A 17,386-nucleotide genomic window follows, 5' to 3' on the forward strand; every position below is an offset into this window, starting at 1 on the left:
TTACTCAAGGTTGGCAAGTTGGCAAATACTTTAGCTTATTACTGGTTTCCATGTAACAGGCTTTGTGATGAGATATTTACTTATTCTGTAAGTGATGAGTTGGAAAAAAATACTTACATAAGTAATGCTTAACATAGCTGGTAAATGTATGGGTATTTAGAGAAAAGTTACTGCTTTTCCAGACTGACCAACTGCTGCAGGACCATTTCACAGACACTGCATTGAAGCACCGACACAGGTGTGAGTGTAATATGAGTGTGGTACAAGTAGTGCTGGTTTTAGGAGACCTCATGAGATCATGGATGAATTACACACAAAAAAAAAAACCTTTTACATTTTTTTGTTACAAAATCATCAGAAATTCTCAAAAAATAACTACAAAGAGACATCAAACCTCCATAGAGAGAGACATAACAAAAACTACTGTAGACTGTAGAGAAACACACACTACAAAAATACATAAACTTCCCACAAAGATCCAGAAAAAGAGTATAAAGACACAGGACAGAATGATGGTTTACCTCAAAGAAACAGAACTGATACTGCTACACAGACAGAGAAGGACCAGATGCAGAAAACGGCTGCAAGGGTATTATGACAAAACACAAAAAATTAAAGAGACACAAGACTAAAGCACGTACATTTCTCATGTTTCACACATACCTGGAAAACAGGGCCTTTACATCTTGCTAGTATGCTTTCGTGATACTAGACAAATTAGAGCACCTGAATAACCTCTGTAAGTAGTATGTTTAAGAAGGCCCGCTATTTTCATAATTTTAAACCCTGTATCTTCGAGTGGACCGTATTGAGACTCTGAAATAGATCCTTTACACCTCAAGCCCGAGCTTTTTACTCACACACACTGACTCTATTCATTAACATTTTGTTACAGTGGTGGATGCTCATATTAAACATGGACAATGTACATGTGAAAGACCAAAGAAAAACACACAGAGCAAATTATTTAAGTATTTACACTAAAAGCATGCCAGCAATCAGATAATCACCCAATAAAGGGCTAAAAAGTGCTTAGAGGAAATTATGTGGTCACAGTTGCTCCAAGGCAGTAAGAACTTAAACTAACTAACTAAATTAATTAATACAATATATTACAGAGTTATCAAGTGTAACAAATTAGCTCAAATAAACACAAAATGGCTCTAATTCTAAATATAATTCATTATTGATGCTGTCGAATTCTGGAATAAAGCATCAAATATAAACAATAATCACCCTCAAAGTTATACATGAATGAATAAAGGTCCATCATCTGATATAAAGTCAAAATAAGGAGGGGAGCACCTCAGTTTCAACTATATGTATTCATTTTTGTGTAATACACTGAAATAAGTTAAGCACATTCATTTATACATAATATAAAGAAAATACTAAGAATATTTACACTTATCAAGTTTTGTAGAGGGATGATGATCACCGTTACCTCACATCAAGAAGGTCCAGGGTTTGAATCAACTGGCTGGATGGGGTTCGTTCTGTGTACTCTGGCTTTCTCCCACAGTCCAAAGACATGTCTGTTCGGTTAATTGGTGACTCTAAATTAGCTGTAGGTGTGACTATGAGTGGTTGTCTGTCTCTCTGCGTTAGCCCTGTGTACCCTGCCTCTTGCTCTGTGACAGCTCTCCCTGCGACTCTGAATGAGATAAGCAGAAGAAAATGGATGGGTGAATGTTTAAGAGATGGTCATAATATATATATATATATATATATATATATATATATATATATATATATATATATATATATATATATATATATATATATATATTAGGGGTGCAACGATACACAAAATTCACGGTTCGGTTCGGTTCGATACTTTGGTGTCACGGTTCGATATTTTTTCGATACAAAAAAATGTTCATGCCTTTTTAATTTGTCATTTATTAAAATGATAAATATATATTTTAACTCAAAAGTACAGTTTTTAAATTTAACCCTAACCCTTGTGCGTGTTTTTTATTTTGACAGCGAATGCGCACCTGCGGACCACTTATGTGCAGCCCTGGTTATTTAGCTCATCATATCGCAGCCACAGAAATTCTTTTGTCCATGAAACCATAAAGCTGCACTTTCTTTTTGCCTTATAGTCTGATTTGTCATAACTTCTCCGTTTTGTGGTAAGCTTTTCTTTGGCTGTCACTTCTTCACCCTGACCTGTCTTATTTGGCTCAGCAGAACTAAAATATATATCTGTCTGTGAAGGTTCTCAGTCATCCAGGTCATCGTAGTCAAATATAAATCCTGCTGCTTTTACACACGGACTCACATAAGCTCAGCGATTCTCTGCGCGATCAACCTCTCACATGTTTAAGCTGCGGGAGATTTCACTTGTCATGTTTGCATAGTAAGCTAACGATTAATAAGACTATGTCAGAGGAATTGGTGCACAAATTATCATCACTCACAGATCAGTGCTGTCGCTCTCTATACACAGTTCGCACGATTGCAAAGTGAAAGCAAAAAAACAAGCGCAAATTCAAATGCGATTTCAATATGTCACATATTGACAGTGGCTCACCGATGCCAATGACATAATTACCCAGCTACATTTCCGAAAGAATGCAAAAGCATTGACATATATTTTTCCTACAATAGCCCGACGGGCAGGGAAGAGATAGATTTTGGTAGCCCGACTGAAAAAATCGCTAGCTCCAGGACGTCGGGCTAGCGATATTGCAAGCCCTGTATCTGATTGAGGAATCACTCATCTTTGGAAAAGAGAGTTTATTACAGAGAAATGGCTCTTTCCAAAATAAAAGCTATACTATCCGCTTCTTCTGGGCTATATTCTCAGCAGCATAAGGAGAATCATGTGCTAACAGCTGTCTAAATGACTCGGCTAAAGTTAGTAGCATGCTTGCTTTTTTTGTCTGCTTCCACTTGTCTTTGCACTAGGATGATGTCGGCGTAAATGTGCAGTCATATTCGTTGTGTTCCCACTAGTGCTTTCAGGTTAATCTCGTTGAAATGACCTTAACGCCACAACACGGCAAATCTCCGTTAACGAGCTACCGCCGATCGCTCCGTGCATGGGGCTAGACGGCCAACACGTTAACGAGCTAACTGCGCTAACACACTAGTTCACACCAATGTAATTGAGCATTGCATGGCACATCCAACATACTGTTTTACTTTAGTCCATGACTCGCTTACCTTCAGGGTCATACGTCACATGAAAACCAAAATAATTCCAAACGCCAGATCTGAATGAGAGTGGGGGAGGTCCATCTTGCAAGGAGAGCTTAACTTCTGTCTCGCTAGCTTGCCCTGCGCTCTTCCTTCTGACTATGCTGTCTGAGTTGAGCGCTCAGTGGATCTGCGCTCGACAGTGCAGCCTAGGCGGAGTAGTCGAACACAGATTCACTGAGCGCTCAACACAGACAGCATCGTCAGAAGGAAAATTGATAAAATAAATTACAAATGTTGTATTGTTCGATACATATGCGTACCGAACCGAAAGCACTGTATCGAACGGTTCAATATCGATACGAATATCGTTGCACCCCTAATAAATAATATATATATATATATATATATATATATATATATATATATATATATATATATATATATATATATATATATATATATCTCAGGCAATGTCTGCCATTTTTCAAACATCACTTCAGTTGCCTCTCAACAGGTTTAGAAAGGCTGTATCCTTTGTCAGTGGTCATCGTTAATTAGCAGCAGTATTACTGTGAATGCTGTGTTCCTATTGAAAACCAGATAACTGTGCTAAGGCCACAGCATAGTTAATTAACACTGGAGAGAAAATGTCAATATTGCATAGAGTAAATAAAGCATTTGGCGCTTGTCTGATTGAGTATCACCACTGTCACTCCCTTTTAACACTAAAAGCTTTGCATGCTCTGAACAACACTCAATACTCTGGAAAATGAGAACTTGAAGAGTCACATTGGTCCCATTTATTTCTTTTTTACTTTTCTTTTCTTATTGAAGCACTTTCCTCTGTTAAAAGATCCATTTCCGAGTCAGTGTTTCACAAGGAACCAAGATTTCCTCAAGGCGATGGGTAGTGATTTCTGAGATATGAATTCATAGCAGTAGTCTACTTGGTGTTACACTTTAGCCATGAAGTTCTGAATTTGTCACAGAAACAATGAAATAGCAGAGGTGCCAGAGGAGAAATTAATCAATTGGATATATTAAACCAAACACTCTCAAGATTAATTGTAAACTCCATCTAGTTTCTCCATACATCAATTTTCTTAACTGCTCATAGGGCCAGTCCAGACTCTCATAATTAAAGAGATGGGATTGACTGTGGTCACCAATCTATTACAGGGCTAACATAGAGACCACCACATGCACTATTGTATTCACTCCTACAGGACATTTTGAGTTCCTGGTTAACCCAAGTGTATGTTTTTTTAACTATGGTATGAAAGGGGAGCACCCAGAGAGAGAGGCAGGACTTTTAACCCTAGCTTCTTCCTGTGAGTGCTAACCACTGTGCACACTGAGTTGCCTTATTCATTACTCAGCCATGATTTACAAATAAAGGGTCAAGACCTCATAATATTATGGAGCGGAACTAGCATCTCTGAGGAGGAATGATTCCCTTTTAAGAAGAAGAAATCACCAGCAGAAAGAGCTTCAGGGAGGGCGACCATCTGCATCTGTTGGTTGGCGTAAGCAAAAACAAAACTGAGAACTGAGAAACACAAAATAAGTAAAGTGAGCAGTTTGGTGGGGCCAGTAGCCAGAGATACTAGCAGATGGAAGAAAGAGGAATGAGATTGAGGAAAAGGAGCAAGTATGAGAGAGAAGAAACAAAGTTAATGACATGCAACTGTAGCATAAATGTGGAGATCATTTACAGAAATATTACAACTTTTTTCTGTAAAATCCTGTCCAGCATCAAGCTTTTCTTCAAGGGTAAGTGGAACTGCACATGTAGATTTGAGCAGTTTATCCCATTCTACCTAACAGCTCATGCCAGTTTTGATGCTTTTTGAATGTGCAATGTTCAGTTGTCTCCATGATATCAGGGTTTAAGTCTGACCTGAAGCACTCCTGCATTGTCTTGGAAAATATCCTGTGACATTCAGGACTGTCAGTGCCTCAGAGAGTGGCAGAATTATTTATTTTAAATACAGTTGTTTGGCTGATGAAATAACTTTTCTCGGTCTGTGAATTAATTCATATTTTAGTCTACTGAAACAAAGAGAAGCAACACAAAGATCCGTTGTACAGAATTTTCACTTATTATCTACAACTTGTCTGATATCACAACTAGCCACATCTGTTGTATTGTAAATGTATCATCGACTGGTGGCATTTTAATGTTTCTACACACAAATTTTAAGTTTTTATTTTCTACATTCTGCACTATTATAATTTGTTTTCATTTGGGCCAGCTTCCAGGCAACAAACGGTATGTAAACCGAGACATTTTTATCATTATGAAATAGTGGCTTACCTCAGGAATATATTAGGCTGTATAAACGGATATCTGTATGAATATGCAAATATCAGTACACAGGGGACAACATCTTTGGTACTGGTAGCTGGCTTGTGTTCCACAATCACATTTGAGCAGAGCAGGATGGTTTTTGTAAAAATTTCAATTTCAATTTCAAAATCATCAGTTTTACCTGAAGATGGTTCAGTTTCTTATAATCAGTCTATAAATGTAAACAATTGCCACCACGTGGAACAAAAACTCTTTCATTGGATTTCTGTTCAGAAGCAAAGTCCCCCAGAAGCTAAGCCATATTAACTGATGTGTTCCCAGCTTGCATATGTGTGGACCAGGGATGTCTTGCACACTTGACTTGTAACGTTGTTAATACTTTTGGTCACAAAGGGATGAAATCAAACGTCCCAGTAGGAGGCTAGTTTAAATTCATTTACTTTCTGTTTCCTGGAAGCAGAAAGTTTGAAGAATGGTCAAAGAAGTTCTACCATAAAATTAGACATATCCTGTCTGAGAGTAATGCTGAAAAAAGTAGTTAATGCATTTATTACTTCCAGGCTGGATTGCTAATTATATTTTCAGGCTGTCCTAAAAACTGTCTTCTGTGGAACCAGCTTCCAGTTTGGATGTGGGAGACAGACACTGTCTCTAGTTTTAAGTCTTTTATGCTTAAAACTTTCCTTTTTCACAAAGCATATAGTTAGGGTTGGATCAGGTGACCCTGACTCTTCCCTTAGTTACGCTGCAATAGACCCAGGTTGCCGGGGGCTTTCCACAGCACACTGAGAATTTATTTTTTATTCGCCTCTTTTCACTTTTTGTTATTATAAACCTCTGGTTCTCTTCCACAGTGTGTCTTTTGTCCTGTCTCTCCCCCTCCCGGAAGTTTCTGCTGGAGGTAACTTCCTGTTAAAAGGGAGCTTGTTCCTTGCCCAAAATATCTCATTTTTCTTTTAACATTTTAATTTGTATTTTTCCTGCAGAAAAAAGAAGAAAACAAATGCACTTCAATTAGTTTTTGTATTCTACCTCTTGGTAGGTCACTCCAACAGAAACCTTTAGCTGTTTATGACGGTTTTAGCCCCAGGTCACATGATGCCTTAGTACAACCTTGGTGGTGCAATACTCTGCTCTCTTAATAAACTCATATTAAAAACATTAAAGTGTAAGGAAGGAACAAGAGGCAAGAGGGTGATGGGATTACAGTTATTTTTATGTTTGTTTTGATCCAGTTCTCGTTCTACAGTGTCAAGATTAAACGCACATATGTTACCAATTTATAGCATGTGCTACTCTGATGTCACACTCACACTCTTGTCCTGCCCAAAGCTGAACCAGATTGAACCCTGAGGGTCACTGGTTTTCCACACCCATCTCTAAACTTCTGTCTCGTTAAACATTAATGGCCAATATGAAACTGGATTCCTCCTAGTCTGAATGGGAGATAACTGCATCGCCAGGGCAATATGATAGCATAATCAGAGGTAGACAGCTCCCAGGCCCTGACAACTAGCTGGCTGGCTACACTGCTGGAGCTGAAGAGACAGACGCCTGAAACTAAAATGAAGGACAGGGTTTGGTGTGTGTGCATGCGTGCGTGCTTTCATGGTGTTAAGTGTGTGCGAGTGTATGGCAGAGCTAGTGGGGTAGAGATAAGGCCTTGGGGAGAAGTTGTTGAAGCAAGATTTGGGATAAAGAGTGCAATGTCAGTTAGAAAGGAGAAAAATCTAAGGAAAGAGAAGGTGAATATCAGATGGTGAGAAGCTAAGACAGTTACTGGGTTTGAAGAGAGAGAAAAGAAGAAAAGGTGCCACATATTCACCCACCTATTCTAAGTCTTTTTAGAGGATAATGAAGAGTCACTGCACTCCTGAATACTGATTAGAATAGAAAACTCAGGATATTTCCCCCACACATTTGTCTGTCTTTTACTATTAATGGAAACTCAAAATTGCTCCCAATACGGTTATGGTTCAATGAGCTGCATCACCTTATCTGATGTAATTTTTATGAGAGTCTGTCTTGAATCCCCCTTTTTTTGCAGACCCATGCTGTCTCTCCTAGAAGGCTGTTAATGGGAAGTCGATGTGCTTGTTAGCAAATAAAAACTGGCACTGGCAAACTGTCAGTTAGATCTGAGATGTACTTCTGTTGTTGTCAACACACAAGGAGTGCTAGCTCTTGTTGAACGTATCCCTAAATGCCTCAGAGTGTAGTGAAGAGCCCATCAGGCTCGTCTTCCTTTCCTCCACCCTTTTTACTCAATATTTTCCTCTTCCACTCAGTACATGACCTGCTCTAAAACAGATGGTGGAAAGGAGTTTGGGGAGAAATAAGTTACAAGGACGTTGTTTGTGAATTTCAAGGATGAGAAAAAAAAATGCCAGGGGGACCTTACATCACGCAGACGAGTGGAAGGAGGAGAGAAATGAGAGGTGAAGGCAAGAGGGTGGGTGGTGGGGTGCTCCCACAGCACAGAACATCTGTTGGCTTGGTGTCTTTGAGTGCTGAGTCTCAGGTGCATCACTAAACAGAAACTATGTCTCCAATCATCCATTTATTTTATGTTTCTGTGTAACACAATACAATGTCTTTTCATTCATGTTGGCTTTGACAGCTTGGTAAATGAGGCATAAAGTTTGTATTTTAATTGGGACATTAGAGCCTTAATATGCCACATTTGAATCAGACTAATTTCATGTGGGATTGTGTTACTATGACAAAGATTTTGTTAAAACGTTTTTAAAGTCCTAATTAGGATTTAAACATAGTAAACAAATACCTGCTCTGGAGTATAGTTAACTCTGACTTTTTTCTCCTTTTATTGCTTTAAATAAAACTTAAAATTAAATTGGCTGAACTCAAATCTGGCCCGACAGCTTTTCCTTTTATAAAATAGATATATTATGTTGGACATGATCTGCTCAATTCCCTCAAAATAAATACAAAAATAAAAAAAGAATTTCACTCAAATGTTGCACAGCCATTGATTGATGTCATTTATTATTATTATTTATATTTAGCTTTAAGTCATTTCCTGTTGTATGTTATGTTTACTATTTGTTGTGTATCATTTTTAGAGTTCCTTCATCTCTATTAATTCTTTGGTTTTTGTCTGCCTGCTGTGACCAGACTCACCTGGGTCCTCTTCCACACCTGTTCCTTTTATTACTCTTCTTTTTTCTTTGTGTATGACCTTGTTGGAGTATTTCTGGACTTAGCAGGTCCCACCTGAACTATTTACCTGGCTGCCTGGCTTGCCACATTAGCCTGTTGATTAAAAGAATTGGTTTTGGTCTCTAATCGCCATCCATGTGTCCTACATTTCGGCTCTCTCTCCTCTGTGTAAGTTAGTATTTCAAGTAACTCTCTGACTAGAATTTGATAAATAAAAAACAAGCCAACAAAAAGCTACCTAGGTTAAGCAACAACAGGTCAATAACAAAACATGGCATAAAAAAAAACAGTGGTTCATCAATTTGCAAAAAACTGAAAACTGGAATAATTTCAGAATCTTCAATATAAAATTGTAAAGAATTTAAATATCTTATTATCTACAGTCCATGATATCATAAAAAGATTCAGAAAATCTGGAGAAATCTCTGTGTGTAAGGGATGAGGGACAAAGCAGTACTGCATGAACTATATTAAATTCCAGCATGGGTCAGGAACACTTCTAGAAAACATCGTCAGGGAACCCAGTCGGCCTTGCCATGGATAGATGCAGGTTAAAGCTCTGTCATGTGAAGAAGAAGTCATGAAGAAACTCCACTACCTCTTCTGGGTCAAAACTCATTTTAAATGGAATGAGGCAAAAAAGCTGAAATTTGAAATTCCTTTCGGAAAAGATAGTGTAGATGCAGCATCCTCCAAAGTACAGAAAGGCACCATCCAGCTTGTTTTCAGCACTCACTTCAAAAGCCTGAATCACTGATGATATGGTGGTGCATTAGTGACTATGGAACTGGCAGCTTCCACATCTGGAGAAGCACCATCTGTGCTGTAAGGTATATACAGGTTTTAGAGCATCATGTGCTTTTTGTGCATCTTGTGCATTTTACATAGTATCCCAACTTTAGTCTTAGAAGCACATTAAAAGAACAGCGGAGAACCATAGTCTGCAGCTAACTTACATTTCTTTGCTTGCTGGGTCTGTTAGATAAACAGTTATAATACTCCATTTATAGTTATCTCTATTTTACTTTAGCATACTAACATTTGTGTTATACACAAACACAGCTGACAAGGATATAATTTGCAGATATTGGTGGCAGGGTGAAAATAGAACATTTTATCTATCATAATATCAGGCAATTAGTCATATATCAGATGCAGTAAGCAGTTGCCAAAAGTTGTAATCACCCAGTGGTGTTTTTCTGTCCTGATCACCCTGTCAGCCAGACCCCTGATAAGAGAGAGAAGAGTTCAGTCCAGTCAGCTCACTAATTAGCTGACTGCAAAGTGAAAGTCTGTCTTCACACTGCTACAGCCCACAGATGGAAATACTGAAAAAGTTCTACTTTTCCACTGTCACCACACATTAATCTCTTAGGATATTTGTACAGTATTTTTAAAGAGCAATAATCAAGACACTGCAGCTTCGTTACTAATGCATCTATTATTGAAAGCAGAGACTAGAAGCAGTGACTTTTACAGAAAGTCAAACAGAGACTGATTGACACTGTTTCACAATTTAACATCATAAAATGGATGCGATTAAAACATAGCATTTGTGTTGTCTGTCTATATCTGCACTCTACATGCACGTCGTCACCTTTCTGCTCTCCTTCCTGGCTGAAAACTTAAACGTAAAATATTATTATTTCTATAGTTAAATAAATATCTACTACCGTACAATATCAAAAATGATTTACTATTAGCTTACAATGAGTGATAGAGGAAGCTATTCCTTATGGAAAAGGAGAAATTAGAATAGAATAGAATATAATAGAACAGAATAGAATCGAATAAACCTTTATTATCCCACGGATGAGAAATTTGGGTGTTACACAGCTCTTATAGCAAGGGGAATATAAAATATAAAAGGAAGACACAAGGTGGTCTTATATACATAAATTAAACACTTGAAGACACTAGACTATACATAAAACAGCAATATTAGAAAATTGTACCTAAACTATCAAAAGTTTACTAAACAAATGTACAGAAAACTGATTACCATCGGTTTTAAATGGATTAATATTATTGCTGAATATATTTTAAGGTTGAGCTCTTTTTAAACATTTTATATTGTCTATGCCCACCATCATATTTATCATCATAAGAAAATCACATTTTTGTAGTTGCAATACATGTGAGAAGCACATATATCATAAAAAAAACAAACAAACAAACACACACACAAAAAAACGTTGTTCACGAGTGCAGAAACAGAGGCCTATCTCTTGATTAAAAATTGAATAACGGCAGAGCTGCCGTACCCTCACCATCATCATTAGAGCTTTCCAGTTAAGATTTTCACACACTATCTTCTCTACATCACACATGTTGGCTGAATCTCATTTACATGCTAATGCTAGGCACTGCATTCTAATCAACATGTAGCCTACTACCTGATGCTCTGAATCATAACTTTTGTTTAGGTATACTTCCTGTTGTGCTGTGCTAAATATATAGAAAGATCAGGAAAATACCACTTGTGGTAAGATATAAATCCCCATTGTCAACTTTATTCAAAAACCTTCGGCACTTTTGCAGCTCTGATTGGCTTTCTCTGGACATTTCTTTAACAAGCTGAAGTCAGTGTGTAGCACATTCGTAATGCTTCGTAATGCCTCGGTTGAAAATCAAATTTAGTGTGCACTGGAAGCTGCAGGCAATGTAAAAAGATAAGGAAGAACTATCTCACCCATCACATGCTGATGGGGAAGCATTACATGAGCTGCATGAGCAGCGAACAGGACTCTAAATGTACGGTAGATAGCCCTCCTGTTGCTGGGATGGGTTCTAATGAGTACAAATGCAGCATATTTCATAGAGAAGATAGTGTTTCCTGTCAACGCTCAGTGTTTTATTAATATCAAATTTCACATACATTTCATGACCCAGTGTGTGCACAGTCATGGCAGCGGCACATACATTCATATGCAATGTAAAAACCTGATGTTGTGCTTAATTAAAAATATTAACTAGACTGAACTTGGTTTTTACTATCAACTGTTATTAGCACTCTGTTTGAATAGGTTACCCGTCATTTTCATTCAAAAAGCTGATCAACACTTATTTGAGTTGGTTTAAATTAAGTAGCTGGAAATTTTGCTTTTCAGTGGTGGAATGCAGCTAAGTAAATTTTATCTATACTCTACTTAAGTAAATGGTAAATGGCCTGTATTTGTATAGCGCTTTTACTAGTGACCCCAAAGCGCTTTACACACCCAGTCATCCACCCATTCACACACTGGTGGAGGCAAGCTACAGTTGTAGCCACAGCTGCCCTGGGGCAGACTGACAGAAGCGAGGCTGCCATATCACGCCATCGGCCCCTCTGGCCAACACCAGTAGGCGGTAGGTGAAGTGTCTTGCCCAAGGACACAACGACCGAGACTGTCCGAGCCGGGGCTAAAATCGGCAACCTTCCGATTACAAGGCAAACTCCCAACTCTTGAGCCACGATCGCCCTAGGTTACAGTACAGTACAATTCACAGATAGCCTGCAATACTGGAGCTTTTGGCTTCCCTTTTATGCCTCTGTCTATTGCTGCTTTGCTATATTTTACATTTTACTTCATTATTATTCATTATTATGTCATTATTCATTATTATTACTCTCAGCACCACTCTCAGCACTGGAGCCCCCCAGGGGTGTGTTCTGAACCCCCTGCTGTACTCTTTGTACACATATGACTGTGTGGCCACTACCAGCTCCACCACCATCACCAAGTTTGCTGACGACACCGTCGTGGTGGGCCTGATCTCTGATAACAACGAGACGGCCTACCTGAAGGAGATTAGGAATCTGGAGAACTGGTGCCAGAGGAACAACCTCCTTCTAAACGTCAGTAAGACAAAGGAGCTGATAGTGGACTTCAGCACTAAGCAGGAGAGGAACTACCAGACCCCTGTCATCAACGAGTGCCCAGTGGAGAGAGTGGACAGCTTCAAATACCTCGGAGTTCACATCACGCAGGACCTGTCATGGTCCGACAGCGTCTCTACCACCTCAGACACTTGAGAGACTTCCAACTGCCCTCCAAGGTGCTCAGGAACTTTTACTCCTGCACCATAGAGAGCATCCTGACGGGAAACATCTTAACCTGGTTCGGGAACAGCAACATGCAGGACAGACGAGCTCTACAGAGGGTTGTGCGGTCAGCTGAGCGCACCATCCGCTCCGAGCTCCCTGACCTGCACTCAATCTACAGCAGGCGGTGCTGGACCAAGGCCAGGAAGATCGTGAAGGACCTCAGCCATCCCAACAACAGACTGTTCTCTCTGTTGAGGTCAGGAAAGCGATTCCGCTCCCTGAAGACCAACACAGAGAGACTTAGGAGGAGCTTCTTCCCGCAGGCGATACGGTCTCTCAATCACACCACCACACAGTACTGACCCACACATACAGTTCTTACACACACACTGGACTTTCTGGACATTGTTTTCACTTCATCACTTAAATCACTTTAAGCATATTTGCACTGCACAAGACGTGAATTGCACAACATTGGACATTATATTCTTCATTTCCAGTTAATACTTGTACAGCTGCTGTTATTGTGTATATATTTATTTATATTTCTTCATACATTCTTATATAGTTCTATATTGTGTATTTTGTTGTACAGTTATTTTATTTTCAACTTTAATTTATATATTTTATCTTATTCTTTCCCAGTTAAATTTACCCTTCATTCTAATTTGTGTTGTACAGTTATTTCATTTTCAACTTTAATTTATATATTTATCTTTATCTTATTCTTCCCAGTTAAATTTACCCTTCATTCTAATTTGTGTTGTACAGTTATTTCATTTTTAACCTTAATTTATATTTTATTCCTTCCTAGTTAAATTTACCCTTTTTAATTTTTCATATTTATTTCCTATCTTATTCATAGCCTTTTCCTTTTTTTGTTTTCTTTAGGTCACGAGCAGTTGTCCAAGCATTTCACTACATATCGTACTGTGTATGACTGTGTACGTGACAAATAAAATTTGAATTTGATTTGAATTTATCTGACAGTTTATGTCACTGTTGGACTTTTGTATATAAAAACATACAAGTAAGTCACCCAGCTGTGCATATAAGTAAAATTAAAAGCATTAATTAGTTAATCGAGTTTGGATTTCCTTTTTGCTTGTTGATTTTTTTGTACCTTTTTTTGTTTTTAGACAGAAACAAAGAACTAGATTGAGAGACTACATCTTATCTTAGGTCATACAAATGCCCTCATAATTTTTATTAAAACCATAGTGCAGGCTTCTTTTCAATCCACACAAGGTGGCAAAATCAACAAAGCACATTAATTAACAAACAGGTGACTTTTTGTATTGTAATGTATTGTACTGAATCTTTATTTTGAACATGTTAAAATGGTATAACAACAACAAAAGAGAAAAAATAGACCATCAAACAAAGCAAAACAAAAGGAAAACAAAACAATAATAATAATTGGAAATAACTTACATGTTCAAAAAGAAGTAGGGAGAAGCATAGCTTAATTAATCCCACCCCCTTTTCACCATTTAGTAACTAATAATCTACACGTTTTCCTTCCTGTTTATGGCCTGTCCAATATTAAATTCTTATAAATTCTTCATTACAATTTGTATTTGTTTTTGTATTTTTTTTAAAAACCGTAGTAACGCATCTAAAAAAATATACACATTTACAGATGTATAACATACTTGTGCACACACACACACACACACACACACACACACACACACACACACACACACACACACACACACACACACACACACACACACACACACATGCATCCCTATTGTGAAAATAGTGGGTGAGAATACCCAATCAAAGCCCTACCTCCTCCCTGTATTTTGCAAAAAACATATTTTTCAACCACTTTTTAAACTGAGTCATGCTGGGACAATGCTTTAGTTCTTCACTTAGTCTATTCCACAACTTTACTCCACACACAGAGATGCAAAAACTTTAGTGTTGCAGGGATACAGGGATGTTTTACATTTAATTCCCCCCTCAAATTGTTTCCCAGTTCCCTTAAAAAAAACTATTTTAGAATATTCTCAGGAAGTAGGTTGTTTATTGCTTTATACATTCTATACACAGTAAGAAAATAGATGTATTCTTAATCCCTGCTGGTTAAGCATCGTGGCTTGTTTTGAACATCTGTGGCAATTTTAAAAAAATAAATAAACTTCTTTTACCACACAGTAAGAAGTAGTGGTAGTAGGAGTGTTTTTGTACATTTTGTAAGCTATAATCATTCCACAGCCATTAAGAATCAAATCAGCTTCTAAATAATTTGGTGGCTTTTCTCCCTCTGCTTACTTTTTACTTTTAATATCAGATATTTTCTGAGTTGATACATTTGTCATTAGACTGTTGAAAGAGATTTCTTTGAGGTTCTGGACCAGCACTCACCACATTACACCAAACTCTTGCAACTCTAGAAAAGCAACTGTTGGACAGAAAGATGTCAGAGTGGTAAGTATTTTGGTTTCCCAATATATTAGTAATCTTCATTTTCATTTATATTGATCATGCTGAAGTTTAATCCTACTTTAGACCAACCTGTTTTACTTCTCATTTGATTTGTGCTTTGCATAACTGTTTTCTCACAGATATTTTCCATTATCTGTTATTAGACTTGAGATATGACTACACTATGCTGTTGTCCTCAAAGGAATTACAGCAGTACTTGGTGTTGAGTTCAGTAAATTCTATAAAACATATTGTGCAAGTAAATACAAACAACAGTTTGGGCTGTATTTCTTGAAAGATCATAAGAAGAAACTGAGCTTAAATCTAGTTTCAGAATAAATAATTCTAAAACTTGTTTAACAAATAAATATAAAATTGGAATGTGATATTATGAAAAAATGTTAATAAATAACACAAACTACAAATTGAAATGTTTGTCAGCTGATAAACATTTAGTATTGCTCACTCAAGAAAAATAAGGTGTCCTAACTTAATCACCCCCCGGACAATAAATACACACAACGAGAGGGAACAGGTGGAAGCACAGCTGGGACTAATCACAGATGACAAGACAAGGGAAGTAGAAGTAAATACAAAACTTGAGACGAGAGACTGTCAAAATAAAACAGGAAGTAACTGTGAGAAACTGACTTTGTGAAGGTTGTAGTAAAGTTTGTAAACTAACACCCAGAATACCCAAAATAATCAACCTACAAAAACTCAAAACGACCATAACAAGTTTGCACTCGTGAGGTGCAGGTTTATACCAGTGGCACTGAGACTGAAATTAATTTAGTTTTCCTCTTATTTGACGCACAGAAACACAATTAGAAAACCAGCAAAGAAAAGTTTGCATGTTTTCTCTAACCCATCCCATCGTCTCTTTGTTTGTGTCTCAGTTTGTTCAGCATTCTGAACTCTGCGTTCTACTTACAGATGTATGAATGTGTCACTTTGCTTTTCAGCACCCATCATGACAGCTAAACAAGTGATCAAGCAAAAGAGTGACAGAGACAGAGCTAAAGAAGATTCCTTTTTAGCACAATGATCTAGCCTGTCCAGGGGCCCCTTATACTCTTACTCCCAGTCTCTATAGTGACAAAGTTTTAAAGCGACCACTTTCTGACAGTTCAAACTTCCAGTCAGTCTCCGTTTTAGTTTTGTTGTTGAAATGAAAGGAGCCTGAGCTCAACTGCACTTGGGGTTGCAAACTATCAGCGGGTGACACGACTCGACTGATGGCTACTTCAGGGCTGCTGTTATGGATTGCTGTCTTGCAGGTGCGGTGCAGAAGGACTGGTGTTCTTCAATGAGAACCCACACAAAAGTGAATTATTAGATATTGTTTTCATCCATATACTGAAATGTTTACGAAACACTACCTTGTTAAATTACTGAAATTTTGGAGTGAGTATGAGCAGCAATGGAATCTGCTTTTAAACCCAAAAATATATCTATCCTCCAAGCCTTTTTTTTCTGCTTGCATTCACACCTCTAATTGGAGTGCAATGACCTGGTAATCCTGTTTCATTTTATCTCTATATTATTTATTGGAATTGGAATTACTAGCAACATTTTTTATATTTTTCTCTGATGTTCTGACTGCTGCTACTGTCACACTACAAGCAACAAAGTTAACACACAGAGAAACATGCCCAGTTACACCATTGCCAAGTTTCCCTGGAAGTGTTTCTTTAGGGCTTGTTGACATTTCTTTGACTGACAGCACTGCAGTGATGTGAGCAAGCATAAACTAACAAAACAAAAAAAAAAAAAAATCAAAATTGAGACTTTCATCTATGCATGCCTGATGTTTTACCACCTTTTTTGCTGTAATTACACTCAACAGACACTTTATTAGGTACACCCAATCAATGTATTATTAATATAGATGTCTCATCAGCACATCACATAGCAGCAAATCAATGCATTTAAGCATGTAGACAGTGTGAAGACAACCTCCTGAAGTTTAAACTGAGCATCAGAATAAGTAAGAAGGGTTATCTTAGTGACTGAACTGACATGGTCAATGGCACCACATGGGCTTGTTGCTGACCCCCACTCAGGATAACCACCAAAGACAAACTAAAACAACAATGCAAAACAAAACAAAACAAAAAAAACACAAGAGGTTCAATGGAAGGTCAGCACAGTCACCCGGCTGAAACACACTTACTAAAGAGAGTTTGCTCAACCACAGTGAACACCTTAACCATGACCCACACACTAAAAAGACTCTGATGAGTCCAAAATATCTCGGATGAGCCCCCATTTATGTCACA

Source organism: Maylandia zebra, linkage group LG16, assembly GCF_041146795.1.
Source record: "Maylandia zebra isolate NMK-2024a linkage group LG16, Mzebra_GT3a, whole genome shotgun sequence".
In the NCBI taxonomy this organism is placed as follows: domain Eukaryota; kingdom Metazoa; phylum Chordata; class Actinopteri; order Cichliformes; family Cichlidae; genus Maylandia; species Maylandia zebra.